Source organism: Protopterus annectens, chromosome 17.part0 (assembly GCF_019279795.1).
Source record: "Protopterus annectens isolate FY-2018-M chromosome 17.part0, PAN1.0, whole genome shotgun sequence".
Lineage (NCBI taxonomy): Eukaryota > Metazoa > Chordata > Ceratodontiformes > Protopteridae > Protopterus > Protopterus annectens.
The window spans coordinates 8,008,761-8,022,242 of record NC_056751.1 but is presented as its reverse complement, the minus strand read 5'-3'; the positions used below and the strand labels follow the sequence as shown (position 1 = coordinate 8,022,242).

The following is a 13,482-nucleotide window of genomic DNA, read 5'->3' as shown; positions in this document are numbered from 1 at the left end:
TTGTAAAAGGCAGATCATGTCTCCTAAACCTGACTGACTTCTTTGAAGCAGTCACCAAAGCCATAGATGAGGGTAAGGTGTTTCACACAGCTTATCTAGATCTCGCCAAGGTTTTCAACACCATCCCCCACTCTGGAATCATAGATAAGCTCACTAAACTAGGTATAAATCCCTATGTCACAAGATGGGTTGCCAACTGGCTCATGGACAGAACCCACACTGTGAAAGTAGCAGACTGCAAATCCGACTTCAGACCAGTGACAAGTGGAGTACCACAGGGTTCAGTCCTGAGTCTCTCCTGTTTGGTATGTACTTCTCTGAAATACAGGCTAACTCAGAAGGTCTTTGACTAACAAAGTTTGCAGATGACTGCAAACTAGGAGCCATAATCAAAACTCCTAATGTTGTGGACATACTACAAAAGGGTCTCACTGAGACAGATGCCTGGTGTCAAAGCCATGGCCTGAAGCTCAATGCCAAAAAGTGTATTGTCATCCCCTTTGGTAAAAACTCTGTACCCATGAACTACCACATAGCTTGTAGTCTACTTAACGCTGAAAATGTGATGAGACCTTGTGACACAGGTGGAAAGTAGTCTCGCCTTTGATAATCATATTGCCACAGTGGTCAAGAAATCCTTCTACGTGGTTCACCTCATCACAAAAGGTTTCTCATCCAGAAAAAAAGAGGTCATTGTTCGCCTCTACTCATCACTCATTAGACCCATTATATAGTACAACGCCCCTTTTGGTATGTACCTCACAAGACATCTACAACCACTGGAAAGGCCACAGAAATACCTCACAAAGAGGATTACTGGCCTCACACAGATGCCCTACGCAGACCGTCTCAAAAAACTCCAGCTTTACTCCATCGCATATCGCCTACTCAGAGGCGGTCTCTGCCTAACATACAAAGCTATGTCAAACCCAGAGCTGTTGGACATGCTCCACTTAAAGAAATCCCAATCCCTCCGAGCTACATGCTCTAGGGACTAAACCTTGCCACCACAATAAGCAGAACATGCTGGAGGGATAGATTCCTACCCCAGAAACTTCCCAGACTGTAGAACAGACTATCTATCTATGTCAAACAGAGCTCCTCATTAGCACTCTTCAAGAAAAGTCTTGATGATTGGATGGGAAATAGGACATTTACCCCAGGGATCACTTCTGTGTCTCTGCTCAACAGGGGCACAGGAAAATAATTTTCTTGGGTGGTGAAAGCCAGGGTACATTTTTGGCTAGGCTTATATAGGCCCTAAGGCCATTAGCCTAATACCTACCTATGACCATGGGACTTGACTGTTGTATTACAATCACTTATTTCACCTCCATTTGAACCTGCAGCTACCTGTGACTTAAAATTCCTTTCTTGGAAGACATTACTGCTCATTGCCGTCACTTCAACAAGGCGAATGTCCGAGTTACAGGCTCTGTGCTCTAAAGCACCTTAGTTTTCCATAAAGACAAGAGTATCACTCAGAACAAACACATCCATTCTTCCTAAAGTGATTTCAGAGACCAATATCAACCAGTCCATAGACTTGCCTGTATTCTTTCTGAATTTTTCTAATAAAAGCGAGTACTGCCTGCACCTTTTGGATTTGCATAGGCAATTATGTTTCTGTCTGGAGAAGACTAAGCAATTTAGACAGGACAGAACAGTTATTTGTATCCTTTGCAAGTGCAACTTTGGGCAAACCTGTGTCTAAGGTTACTCTGTCCAGATGGTGAAGGGATTGCATATCTTTCATTTTCACAAAATAAAAGCTAAGGCTCCCTATGCCAGTGAAGGCACATTCTACCAGATGTATGGCAAATTCAGCTGTTTTTCATTCTAAAGCTTCCATGTCAGAAATTTATTCAGCTGCAACTTGGGCTATGCCACATACTTTTATTACTCATTACAGGTTAGATATGGTCTCCAGGGGAGAGCCTCTTTTGGTTCTATGATTCTCAGGAATATTCTTCCATAGGGTCACCCAGGATCTAAGGTAGCTGGGGACTCTGTCCCACAAGTCAAGAATAGATGAAGAATGACAACATCAGATAAAGAAGTTATATCTTACCATAACGTTCCATCTGTGTTGTCAATCTTCATCTATTCTTGTGTCCTTCCCGATTGCCTCCTTCTTTAGACTTCTGGTGGAGCAACATTCTGTCCTGGGTTTTATTGTTAGGGATGCCCTGGACAAGGTTTCTAACATGTATTAGGGTCTGTTCTTTATCTGATTGCAGACTCGATCTGAGGTTATGTGGAGCGGGGCATTATGGGTAGACTTGCAGCAGGAGAGATTTTTTGGCTGATGCGAGCTATATATCGGCCATATCGATTCGGATTGGAACTGTAACCCACAAGTCAAGAATAGATGAAGACTGACAACACAGATGGACCTTCTTTTTTTAGGTTAGCTCAAGTATGTCTGTGTGTGTGGCTGTCAGTTTAAAACATTTGTACCTGTTAGGAGGGTTAAACTTCAATATCTGAAGATTTACATAGTTTTGTGTGTTATTCATAAGCTAATAGGTTTTAGGGAGTTGGTGTGTGTGTGTGTGTGTGTGTGTGTATGTGTGTGTGTGTGTGTGTGTGTGTGTGTGTGTGTGTGTGTGTGTGTGTGTGTGTGTGTATTTTTGTTTGAGGGTTTTAAATAAAACTAAAAGTTCTGTAAGGTCTGACATAGGTTCAAATTGAGATGACAAGAAACAACTGTATAAAAGATTAACCTGCCAAACAGTACTTACATGTAAGACAAAAGCTGGAACTAGACATTTAACAAAAAAGCTGTTGTAGATCAAAGGTGGGAATAATTTCTCAAGAATATGATGCTTTCTATAATATCTTTAAATATTATTGGTCTTACAGACAGAAAAAAAAATGAGTAGTGAACTATATTAAAAATGTAGAGTGCAAATAGCTGTGCTACAGGAGAAACACTTGAAAAGAGCTGAGCATGTAAATTTGATAAAGAAAGGTTTTCAGGATGGTTATTCACTGGAATATATGGGACAAAGGAAGAAAGAAGTAATTATATTACTTGCAAGAGGAGCTCCAACAGTAATAGAAGATGATACAAAAGGCAGTAATGGTAGAGTTGTAGTACTAATGGGCTACTGGCAAGGGATGAGGATTACACTGGCATGTATTTATATTCCACCGTAAACTGTTATAATGGAGCTTAAGAAAATTCAGGGAGAAACAATCAGCTTTCGGCAAGCAGTTACTAGAAAGTGGAAATCAAAGTCTAAGCCAACTTTACTAGAAGTAACAAAGATGGTAACAAAGATAAAACAACTGAAATTGGGATATTTAGAAAAGGGTAGGAGCAAATTACATAGGAAAAATAGGAAGTGGGGGATCAAAACATACAGAGGAATGAGGTTTAAAAGAAGACAATGATTAGATATATTTAAGTAATGTATAATGTTTGCAGCTACAGTTGTATCAGCATGGTTTGTAATGTATAATGTTTGCAACTGAGATTGTGTCGGTATAGTTTATTTTCATTTACATAAATATAAGATTGCCTATGTCATACACGATAATTTAATAATGATGTTTCTTTTTGGGGAAAAAAATGCTTCTTCAAGCTACCTTTCATTCCACAGTTCTGCAGGATCTATACTTCATTGTGCTCCTTCTGTGCAGTCCAGGATTCACTATCAATTCTAAAGACCACATTTTTCTGGGTTGCAAAATGCAAACCATTGCATTGTTGGCTTCTCTTCCTTCTCCCAAGGTTTTCTTTTTGACAACCTACTTCCAGTCTCCACTTCCCTTTTCTCTCATTTCTGCAAGGGAATTTCTCAGAGTCCTGAGGTTCATGGCATCTACTATTCTTATACTTCCCTATGCCAAGTTTCATATGATGAAGCTTTAGTAGTACCCAAAGACGGTTTGGCTACAGCATTGCCACCCACTGGAGTTTCCAGTTCCCTTACTCCCTTGTCTCAAAATCGAGTTTCACTGGTGAATTACGCAGATCTCCCTCAATCCAGGCCTGTCTTTTCTGACTCCTACCCCTACTCAAGAGCTCTTCATAGATGCTTCTGATCTGGGGTGGGAAGCTTCTTCCAACAGTCTTAGGGTTCAGGGTCTTTGGTCCCTTCATCAGAGGTCAGACCACATGAACATAAAAGAAATGAGGGTGCTCATTCTTACTCTTTGGGCATTCCATTCTGTTTGGTTTCCAGGCCCTTTAAATATCTTTATACATGACACCACAGTCATGTGGTGCATGGACAAACAGGGGGTCAGAAGGTCTTATCTTCTTTGCAGACTAGCCCTTCAGACCTGGGATTTGGCTGTCCACCATCAGGTAACTCTTTAGCTATTTTGCATCACTTAGAATATAACTTTGTGGAAGACTCCCAGAGCAGGTCCAGGACACAACATCATGATTGAATGCTTCACAGAGAGGTGTTTCTGGACATAGTACATTGGTGGGGTATTCTTTAAATGGATTCATCACTTCTGTTCCAACGTCCCAATTCCTCTAACTTGGAAGGTAGACACCATGGCCTTTTCTTGGAAGGGAATGTTCCTGTATGCCTACCTTCTTCTACTTCCCAGGTTCCTGCACAAGATCAGAAAGGAATCCTCAAGAATCTTTATAGTCACTCGCTTTTGTTCCAGACAGCATTGTTTCTCCCTTCTCTTTCAACTGGTCAGGGGCAGTCATCACAAGTTACCTCACTGGAGGAATCTTCTCACTCAAGACAGTGAGTCTCTTATTCACTGTCACTTGTCTAGTCTTCCTTTGACACTTTCAGTGATAGGGTTTTGATCCGTTTTAGACACTACTTTTCTGAGGACGAGTGTAAGGTTCTGCAGGAGGCCAGGAAGCCTACTATCAGAAAATGCTGTATGGCTAAATGGAAGAGATTTTCTGTTTGGTATCTCAAGCATCAACAGGATCCCTTCTCAGTGGAGAGCCCTTTTGCCCTTTTTTCCTTATGTGATTGTTGATGTTTCTATGTGGGTAAAACTAACAGGTCATTGATGGAACGAGTTAGGGAATACATTTATTGTATCAGGAATAGTGACACTAGGAATGCATTAGCCAGGCATTGCTTACAGAGTGAGAATGAACATAGTTTTAAATTTCAAGTAATTGAAATTATTTTTGAAAGTGGACATAGTGGGGACATCAAAAACTTTACGGAAACTAGAGAATTGCACTGGATTATAATATGGCAACTGGATAAATATCCTGGCTTAAATGATAGGGTTTCTATTAAACATGTCTTAAAAGCATGATGCCTCTTTAAATAATACTGTTGATTTTAAGATTTTTTCTCTCTTGTTATTCGTTGGTTGTTTTGAATTAATGTGATTGTATAAATAGTGATTGTTGTAGATGTTTTTATATGGTCTGAGGAAGCACTAGTATATGGTGTGAAAGCGCTTACCTTATTAAACTTTTTATGCTTTCAGTCGTGTTTCTCTGCCTTGTTTTCTTCAGTTTTAACAGTAGACTATCAGTTGTCAGCAAAGAGTGAAATATTTTGTACTGTTCAGATTAATGGAAAACCTGTAGAACTTAAAGTAGACACTGGATGTAAGTGCAATATGATAGCAGCACAAATGTTTGCTAAAGTAAAAGCTGGTGAGAAACTTGATTCAGCAAAGTGAGCAATGCTAGTTGCTCGTGGTGATGAAGTTATTCAAACTGATGGAGCAGGAATTCTTTCATGCCGTTCTGCTGGAAACAGCTATGACTTGCAGGTTTACATAGTGAAAATACATGTGCAGTCACTGTTAGGCCTCAACGACAGTCTGAGAATGGGACTGATCTCATTTAATAAAGAGATTCACCATATAAGTATGAATAACAATGATAGTTTTACACAGAGAATTTTTAGTGAATATGCTGATATTTTCAAAATGAGCTTGGTAAACTTCCAGTCACATATTCCATGAGGTTAAACCGTGAAGTAAGTACAGTTGTTAGACCAGCACAGACGATTGCGGTAGCAATGCAGAGCAAAGTAAAAGCAGAACTAGCCATAATGTGAATTCAGGTGTCCTTACTCCAGTAGAAGAACCAACTGAATGGGTATCCTCCATGGTTGTAGCTCATAAGAAAAGCACAGGTGATATTTGAATATGTATTGATCCAAGAGACTTAAGCAAAGCACTTAAGCGTCCTCATCATCCGATGCATACAGTAGAAGAGGTAGCCACTCTCATGCCAGATTCTACTGTTTTTCAGTCTTAGATGCAAAAACTCCTTTTGGCAAATTTTGCTGGATCGCAAATCTTCATTAAGTACATTCAGCACACCATTTGGTAGATACAGATTTTTGAGAATGCCATTTGGAATTAATTCTAAGTTTTTCAATGTGCCACGGAACAAATTTTTTTTCTGGTTATGCTGTTGTAGTAGACATTATTGTTGGAGGCAATGGTGAAGATGAACATGATAGAAATCTCAGGATAGTTCTAGACCATGCACATTAAGTAAATCTTAAAGTGAATTCTGAGAAATGTAAATTCACACTGAAAGAAGTTACGTATGTGGGACATTTGTTGGCCAGTTCTGGCTTATAGCCAGATCCTGCTAAGCAAACAGCAATTTTTAAGATGCCAGAGAATGTCACAACTGTACAATGTTTTCTAGGTATGGTCAACTATTTAGTAAAGTTCATCCCAGACTTGAATGAGCTTTCTGCCCCATTACTTGAGTCGACACACAGAAATGTAAACTGGTTGGTACAACACCAAAGAACATTTGATATTCCGAAGAAGAAAATTGCCAGTCCACCCACATTGAGATATTATGATGTATACAAACCTGTAACTCTTTCTTGTGATGTTTCAAAGTGTGGCCTTGGTGCAGCATGTCTTCAGGAAGGCATACCAGTTGCTTATGCATCAAGAACCTTAACCCAGACAGAGATGCATTATGCACAAATAGAGAAAGTACTTTTGGCAGTAGTGTTTGCATGTTTGAAGTTCAATGATTATATTTATGGCAGACCTATCCAAACAGAAAATGAGCACCATCCGCTAGTGACAATTTTGAAAAAGCCAATGCATACAGTCCCAGCACAATTGCAACACATGATGTTAAAATTGCAAAAGTACAATTTCAGTATTGTTTACAAAAAGGGCAAACACTTGTATCTTGCTGATGCTTTGTCACACTCACCCAAATGACAGAACTGCATGAAAATGAAACAGCAGACGTTTAAGTCATGGAAGTCAAAAAATTTTCATCATCACTTCTTGATGAACTAAGAAATCACACAGCTTTAGGCCCAGTTCTCCAGAAGCTGAAAAACGTTGTCAGTCAAGAATGGCCAACACGACAAATCAGTTTACCACTTGACATTCAGCAGTGTTTTTCTTACCAAGACAAGCTCATGATGGAAGAACAAGTCATCATGAAAGGGCAAAAAAGTGGTACTTCCTAAAGCATTACAACAAGAATATATCAAAATCTTGCATCGTGCTCACCCAGGTAGTGGTTAAACCAAAAGAAGGGCAAGAGGCATTGTATTTTGGTCTTCTTTGTCGATAGATTTAGAGAAGGAAACTCTAGCATGTTCAATTTCTAGCAGCACTAAATCGCATCAACAAAAAGAACCACTTCAGCTACACCAAATTCCTGAATTACCATGATTGAGGGTTGTCTTAGATATTTTCGAATGGAATGGTCAACATTACTTAGTGTTAGTAGACTCTTACTCATGTTGGTTTGAAATTGACCCACTTTCTAACTTGACATCCAGCACAGTCATTACAAAATTGAAGAGACATTTTTCTGTCCATGGTAGTCTGCACAAAGTCATGTCTGACAATGGTGCACAGTTTACAAGTCAGCAGTTCAAGAAATTTGCTGAGTCTTGGGACTTTGTCCATATTAGAAAACACCAACGTCGAGAAAAAACTTTAATGTAAAAAACAGCAAAGCTTTCGAGTCTACACCCTTCTTCAATACTAATACATTTCAACCATCAAAGCATTCAAATTTAAATAAGAGCCAAATTCATCACATGATCACAGCCAGCCAACCATGTGGTGGTAAAACATAAAATAACATCTAAAGGCCACTTATAACAATTATAAAATATATCAGACATAAAATATCCATAATACATATAAGAAAAGTGTGCACATATATACAAATGTGTACAAATATAGAAGCAATGAAATTAAAAGCTTCAACATTTACTGTGTTGTAGCTTAACTAAAACTGGTTTCAAAGTTACGGCAGTATTGAGGCCAGGCAGATGGTCAGCAGCAAATCTTAATATCCATTCATACTCTTTAATTTCTAAGAGGTTGTTGATATCACCACCTCTCATAGATGTATCTATCACCCTAAATTTAAACTTATGAGTGTCACCATTAATATTAATATGTTTACATAAAGCATTCTTTTCATTATTCCTTCTAATTTCGGATTTGTGTTCTATAATATGTTCTTTTAATCTTCTTGTAGTTTACCCCTCGTAAAACGAGGGACACTGGGTACAAGTAGCTAAATAGACCACAGTCACACTAGTACAACTAGCTGTTATCTTAAAGTTGTACACTCTTTTGGTAATAGGGTGAACAAAGGTCTCACTGCCTTTACCAAAAACATGTACAAACCAAACAACTAAGTGTACCAACCCTCATATTAGTTTGGGGAGTACATCTACAAGTAAAATCCTTATAACATAATTTGTTTTTCAAAGTTTTCATATTTCTATATGAAAAATAAGGTCTAGATTCCAATACATTTTTGACGTCTGGGGATGCCATCAAAATAACCCAGTTTTTCTCTATGATGTGTTTGACTGACTGAGTTCTGGCATTAAAAGTTGTTACAAACCTAATTCTAGCTGTATCCACTAAATCATTCCCCGAATCCATATTGGACTCTTCAGCCACTGCAAAAATAGGTCTCAGCAATGTCTCTCTGTCCCTTATAGTCTTATCCCTCAGCTCTAAAACTAGTTTAGGGTCATAACCACTATTTAAAAAATCCGTTTTAATTTCCTCAAGTTGTTTCAAGAAAATGGAATCATCAGTATTTAGCCGACTGGCTCTACTGAATTGTGCCATTACTATCCCCTTAAAAACACAAGGGGCATGCATACTACTCTTATGTATATATCTATCAGCATGTACATCCTTTTTATGTATACTGGTACGTATCATACCCTCTTTCAACTCTACCTGTAAGTCTCGAAACGTAACGATACTTTCCAAGTATTCTATTTTAAACTTAAAAAGCTAGTTGTACTATTCAAGTAGTTCACATAATTACACAATTCACTAGGTGATCCCTTCCAATTAAGGAAGCAATCCTCTGCAAATCATTGATAAAAACAAACCTTACTATTTAGACTGTTGAAATCACTACATATATACTTTGTTTCCCACTGGTGAAGAGCTAAATTAGCATATGTATTAGCGACTGTTTCTCCGGTTTCACAGCAGGAATTTTGTTTTGGACTTTGTCCATATTACCAGTAGTCCTGTGTGTCCACAAGCCAATGGTGTAGCTGAACATGCAGTTCAGAGTGCAAAACGTTTGCTGGAGAAATCCAAGAGAGATGGTACCGATGTTTTCTTTATCTTAATCTTAGAAATATTCCTCAGTATAACTTGGTTGGTTCACCTGCTCAGGGATTAATGTACCAATCAGTAAACAATTTTTAGTACCAAATGTAAAGAACAACAGTGTGGTCAAGCCTCAACTTTAGAGAAAACATCAGCCACAAAAGTTGTACTGCGATAAGACCAGTAAATCCCTTAGACCATTACTACAAGGAGAAGTTGTGAGAATGCTAACATCTAAAGGATATGACTGAGTGGGAATCATGAAGAACATTTGTGAGGAACAGAGATCTTATGTCATATTGGAAGGAATGGATTTCAGGCGGAATCGAAGACGTGTTTCCTGTCTCTAAACCGGTGATGCTGCAGATTGCCTGCGCTGACGACTCTTAATTCCCAGAGTACACCTGTTCGAATCCAAAAGGACATTGTGTTTCCTTCAAACAATTTTGATGTAATCCCCTGATGTGTCAGATTTGAATGAATCCCCGGCAGACTGTCACCATTGCTAAACCTAGTCAGAATTTCTATGTTACCCATTCCACTGAAATTTCCAGACCAAATCCAAAATACACAGCGACTTGGACTTGAATTCTGTTTTGTTTTTTGAAATGTTGCTATAATGTCTAGCTCTTAAAAATGTCTTTGTTCTCCTATTTGCAATGACAAACAAAATTAAAGAGGGAGGATGTAGATCAATGTGTGTATTGAACCTAGTCAGCCACTGTAGGCAGAGGGCACATGCATATAAGTTACTGAGCACGTGCGGGAACGGTGCCATTTTGTATAGTCATTCAGTGTGAGTGAGAGATTGAATGGAGATGCACATGTGAGTGTGTTAGAAGTAATGAGTCAGTCAGTAAGCTTATGAAGTTCGAAGTATATGTTCCAGTTACAGCTCCTGATGTGTTTTTGTAATAAACAACTTGAATGCATACCCAGCCTCAGTGTCTCATTTGAATACACGAGACATATGACAACCACAACTAACTGTGAATCATATATTTTATACTGTACATGTATGTTATATGTTTTGACACTTTGTGCCCAGGTTGTGGTTGAAAAGGGTCCAAGGACCAGCCCAGTTATCAAATAAATAAATAAATACATTTTGTAGTCCAGTGATGAGAGAATTTGTTGTGCAAATGTATTATACCTTTCCATTGATTGATTGATTTGAGTTGTTTTATTAACTGCCAAGGTCCATCTGGGCCGAAACTGTTTTCGGTGAAGCCATAGGGAATCATTTCAGCAAGGAAATTATTCTAGAAGGTCACAGGCACTTGAGGCAAAGTACAAACTTTACAGGTGATTGCAGCACTTGTACATTAAAAATGTGACATAATTAATTTTAAATTAATTTCATTCAGAGTTTAACACTTTTTATGTATGCAAATTAAGACAACAGTCCATCTTAACCAGAGTGGCCCCGTGGCACAGAGGGATAAAGCCCTTACTGCACGCAGATGAGCCATGTTTGATTAGCAGTATAAGCACTGCATACTTCTTAAATTGCAGACATTGAAAATAGGAAAATAAGGCCCTTAAAAAGTAGGTACATCCAGATAAAAATCTGCACATCTAATCGGCATATAATTTGAACACCAAATAACACATAACTCTCTTCCCACTTCCAGGAGGAATGTGGGATACTACTCAGAAACATTTAAAAAACAGAGAGTGGCAAAAATAATGAAAAAATATAAGCACAGTATCAAAGAGATCTTATACAATGTGTAGACTTTAATGAACTGTTTTGCAAATTTTTACGAGACAAGGTAATTTACTTTTACTTCAGAAAAGAGGAAATGTAAGATGTTTGTCATCTTTCTTTAAGTTGTTATTGCCACTAGTATATTGGTTATGTAGTCAGGTGTTCTGTGTACTAGAGTTCGCACTATGCCTAGAAAACCGATGTCCAAAGCGCATGCTCAAGCTCCCATGCCACAAAAACAAATGCTTAAAATGGCTAAAGACCATATTACTCTAATTAGGGGAAGCCAGCATTCCCCTACTAAAAGACAAAGAATTGAATTTCCTTCTGATTCTACATACCAGGAGTCTGATGACTGTGACCCTTCTGATTACCAGGACATACCCTTATCTACCTATGAGGATTCAGCTGCAGAGGAATCCATTCCCTCTGCCTCCCCTCCAGAGGATTTTTCTTTTGGTGAAACCTTGCATACCTTAAGAGAGAATTTCCGCTGGGAATGCCAGGACTATCCTCAGTCCAAAAAGAGACTCAGGGAATTTTTAGATTTGCCTCAGCACAGGCCTCTAGCTATACCCCCTTTCCTGGCTATTGTAGATGATGTCTTCATGGAGTTCAGTCCTACTCCTGACACTTTACTACCAGCTGCTAGAAAACCTGACAGGTACTACAGAGTACCTGACTCTCACAAATTTCTCTTTAAGAATCCTACTGCGGATCCAGAGACTCTTTCCCAGGAACCTAAAGGCATTAAGGCTACTACAGCCAGAAACCATACTCCTTCAGACAGGGATTCTAGAGCTTTAGACAGATGGGGTAACAAGATATATACCTCTGCAACTCTTGCCATCAGGGCTTTGAATTGCCAGTTTCACATGATGAAGTACCAGGAACATATTATGGAACTAATTAAACAAAAAATTGTGTTACTTCCAGATTGTGCAGAAAATAAAGATGCAACAGTTAATGCATTCTGCAAACCAAGTTAGTAAACATACTTTGCAGTGTGAGTTTGATGCCTTAGAAGCATCTTGCAGGGCTGCTGTCACTGGGTCTGTACTAAGAAGGCATGCTTGGCTAAAGGAACAATTCTTGCCAGACTATGTCAAAGCAAAATTACTAGATGCTCCATTAAATCAGGAGTGTTTGTTTGGCACAAAAGCAGAAGAAGTTTTTAAAAAGATGGAAGAAAAAGCTAAATCTATGCAAACCGTCAAAGATTTCTTACAGGTGCAGCCACCTAGATTCAGTAGGCATTGGCCTTCAAAAAACTGGTCCTTTGTAGCCCCTCTCAGGCCTTCTCAGTCCAAACCCAGGGGAAACAGACCACCTAGACTGCAGTCTCAGGGTATGCAGAGATCTAAACAATGGAGTGTTTCCACCTCAAAACCAGGGAGTGGTAAGCCACCCCCTTTTGGAGGAAGTTCACAATGACTTTCCAATTATCCTTCCTAGCCATGCCCAAGTACTTGCGCCCCTAGGAGGAAAACTTGCCCTTCATGCAAAAAACTGGATGTCCATTACTCAGGACCGATGGGTTCTAAACATTGTATCCCAGGGATACAGATTCTACTTCCACTCACTGCCAACCCCAAGCGGGTTGCGAGACCTTCCTCCAAACCAGTGGGTATTGGCTCAAAAGCAAGTTTTCCCTTCTCCATATCAGGGCTATTCAGCCTGTTCCAGTAGAACAAAGGGGACAGGGTTTCTACTCCAGACTGTTGCTGGTGCCCAGAAAAGAGAGCTCTTGGCACCCTATCCTGGATCTGTCAATTCTCAACACCTTTCTGGTGGTCCCAAAATTCAAAATACTTATATTGCAACAGCTTCTTCGTATGCAAGCCAAGGATGCGTGGTTAGTCACCCTAGACTTAAAAGAAGCTTATCTGCACATCCCGCAGGAAATATCTACATTTCAGGGAAGGCTCTATGCCCTATCAGTTCTCTGCACCTCCCTTTGGCTTATCTACTGCGCCCAGAGTATTCACAAAATGCCTAGCTCCAGCCATTGCATACTGCAGGCAGATAAATATTCAAATATACCCATACTTGGACAATTGCCTGATTCAGGTGGACAGTCAGAAATTGCTACTTCAGCACCTGGTGTTTGTAAAAAGATTTCTAACTTCACTGGGATACACCATCAACAAAAAGAAATCACAACTTGTGCCCAGCCAATAAATTGTATTCCTGGGAGCAAGCTTGAACACAAC

The 13,482-nt window shown here is 39.3% G+C and overlaps 1 protein-coding gene across 1 annotated transcript in view; it reads left to right on the top strand.

Annotated features, from left to right (window-relative positions):
- LOC122791839 (PH and SEC7 domain-containing protein 3-like) overlaps positions 1-13,482 on the top strand; it is a 2,374,133-nt gene that overhangs the window by 1,542,105 nt on the left and 818,546 nt on the right. The gene's annotated exons all lie outside the window — the stretch shown is intronic.